Raw genomic sequence first — 3,461 nt, 5'->3', positions numbered from 1 at the left:
TTCAAATAGCTACTAACGTGATCCCGTTTAAACATTACATCATACCTAAAATTACTGGCACCGAATGAATTGGTCAATGAATTCTGACTGAATTCTTCAGGCTCATCAATGCCAATATATTGAAGATTATTTTATGGAATTTCAGAAACTCTGAAAAAGGTAACACAAAGGACTTGGAAAAAGGTCAAAGAGCCACTCTCAAATTTATATCAGTGTAATTATTTACTATTATATTTTATTTATCAAATTTAAAAAGCACCGTGCCCATGCTAGTAATTATGCTGTATTATACCGTGTAAATTTGGCCTTAGCTTTATTAGAGACCTTTCAGTCTTGTGAAGAGGAACATCAAGTCTCTCCTACATTCCTTCCTAACTGGTCTTGTGCTTTATTGTTTTGAATTTATAAAAATGGTAATAATTTGGGGCATGTTCTGTACACTCTGCACTCCCTAGTTTCTAAACCAAGCACAGGAAAAATGTCGTACCACTGGTCTTGTGCTTTATTGTTTTGAATTTATAAAAATGGTAATAATTTGGGGCATGTTCTGTACACTCTGCACTCCCTAGTTTCTAAAGCAAGCACAGGAAAAATGTCGTACCGTTTCGTTATTTACTGTGCGAGACGTGAAAATCAGGGAGTAATAATAGTCCGATAATTTACTCAGAACAGTCAGATCAATTGAGTTGGGAGTAAAAGGACAAAAAGAGCGTTTATTATTTGATTCATAAATTTGAAACTAAATAGTCAGTGAATATCAGAATATACACTTTACATTGGGTTCAAGATAAAGAAGTACAACAAAGTTGGAACTTTATTACATCTTAACTAAGTTTTCTTGTTCGAAATCCTGGGAATTATCAAATTCGAAATCTCGGTAAATCAATAGATTAAGAAAAGATTAGGCCATAACAGTACCAGAGTCTTAACCCTTGGCTTGTTTCAACATAGAGTGATTTCGTCACAGTAAGTTGGAGTAAACCGTTTATGACTATATCTAGGTGTTTTGTGTCTCCAAAATATTGTAGGAGTCAAGAAGACAAGTGGTGCAACAAACGGTTAATCCTTTTTTAAGCAAGAAACTTTTTTCTAACCTAGTTTTCTATGCAGTTATGCTAATTTTATGGCTAAAACCGTTTATGACTATATCTAGGTGTTTTGTGTCTCCAAAATATTGTAGGAGTCAAGAAGACAAGTGGTGCAACAAACGGTTAATCCGTTTTTAAGCAAGAAACTTTTTTCTAACCTAGTTTTCTATGCAGTTATGCTAATTTTATAGCTCTATAGTACTTGCTTCATAGATGTTGTACAATACTCTACTCACAGGTTCAAATCCTCGAAAGCTCTGATTCAACACCCTGAAGCTTTCACCAGGCATCTGATGAACTTCTAGTTCTGATGACGCGATATAAGCACCAAATTTCCAACAAAGTTTACATAACTTTTCCCAGGACTTCATTCAAATTTTAAGAAACATTTATGAAGAATTTCGCAGGCATAATAAGCATGTATAATGTATAACTTATCATATGGTCCAAATTTCATGAAAATATGTGGAAAATTACCGGAGATATGATAGGGGTAAAAATGCTTCGAAATGTTTCGTGTAATATACACACTATACCTAACTCATAAATTTCTGAATTTCACTCTCATTTTTATGCCTCCATCCAATGCCCGAATACATGTAGGTCCACGAGAGTACAAACTTCTTTGTAATCGCAATGCTTTGTGATCTGCATTGTACGAGATTTTGTCCGTCATAATGGGCTCTCAGTTGGGTGAGGTTTGGCCTCTGAATTGTGACTGTTTGTAAATAGACCATTGTTTTATCTACCAATTTTCATCAGGCGATATAAGCACCAAATTTCCAACAAAGTTTACATAACTTTTCCCAGGACTTCATTCAAATTTTAAGAAACATTTATGAAGAATTTCGCAGGCATAATAAGCATGTATAATGTGTAACTTAACATATTATGGTCCAAATTTCATGAAAATATGTGGAAAATTACCGGAGTTATGATAGGGGTAAAAATGCTTTTATAGCTCCTATTATTTAGACCTCAAAATAAAGTTGTAAAATGAGTTCCTGTGTTGAGACTTGTAACGGGGTTTCTTTAAAAGTCTTTACATTGTAGAAGTTATGTCTGTGTTTTTGTCAACAGAAATTAAATAACTGAATTTTAGTTGCTTATTATTTTTTTATGAGCTACTAAAATCTACTAAATTTTACCAAATTTAGAAACTCTTTACAATGTTCACCTGTGTTTAAAGGACTATTAAATCAATGTTGATATTTTAAATCATGTTTTCAAAATGATGATGTAAATCAACAACTATGACATCATCTTTTTTTCCACTCTGGGAATTGAACCCCGGACTTCCTGTCTGCTGAGTAATTTGCACAATTCTTTTCAAAGCTAATAGAATCACACTCAAAAACTTAAACTAATAAAAAAAAACCATTGTATATCTCTGGGAATTGAACCCCGGACTTCCTGTCTGCTGAGTAATTTGCACAATTCTTTTCAAAGCTAATAGAATCACACTCAAAAACTTAATTAAACTAATAAAAAAAAGCCATTGTATATCCCCCCCCAAATTCGAATTCTCCTTAAAAACGCACTGAAAGTTTTCCGGTTATAATTGAATGAAACCGTCAAAAGTTCTACATGCTGAATAAAATTATAAATCAAAGAAAAAATATCTATGACTAACTAACCCAGTATGTAAAAATGTACAGAAACTTCATCATGGCGTATAAGATTCTGTAGGCGAAATTTGTAGGAGTTTTTGTAGGGGTCATGGTCGCTTCTGTAAGCGAACGACGTATTTTTTCTCTCTTATTTTATCAGAAGAAACTGTTCTATTAAAAATTAATTTTGCAGTTTTAAAAAATAGTTATTTTGGAGAGTTTTGGACTGACAGAGTTTTACGAGTCTGTAGGTATCATTTTGAGGACGGTTCAGACATTTCTCGTTCAAATCGATCCCTACCAGAGCTATGATTGTTTTAACTTCAAAGTGTGAGGTGGTTGGAAGGATTCGAATAAGTAGTTTCTCGTTCAAATCGATCCCTACCAGAGCTATGATTGTTTTAACTTCAAAGTGTGAGGTGGTTGGAAGGATTCGAATAAGTAGCAATTACAGTCATACTCGTATGTATTGTATTGTTTGGTAGCAAATATATTAGTATTCACATCTTGGTAGACATCTTCCGAATTCTGACAGCAAGAAATAAACCAGACTGCCACCAAAAAAAAAAAAAAAAAAAAAAAAAAAAAAAAAAAAAAAAAAAACATGGACCGTTGTGGTGTGGTAGTAGGTACTAATAATTATGCTTTCATATGTTTGTGTCCACCTTCTTCGATTCCTCAAACTTTCGGTTGCTCCAAAGAGAGATTGGCTAGAGAAGATAATGGGGTTTTTCAGCCTTAGGTTGTACCTGGAAATACAGAA

Source organism: Diaphorina citri, unplaced genomic scaffold, assembly GCF_000475195.1.
Source record: "Diaphorina citri unplaced genomic scaffold, Diaci psyllid genome assembly version 1.1 scaffold449, whole genome shotgun sequence".
NCBI classification, from domain to species: Eukaryota; Metazoa; Arthropoda; class Insecta; order Hemiptera; family Psyllidae; genus Diaphorina; species Diaphorina citri.
This window is presented reverse-complemented; position numbering follows the sequence as displayed.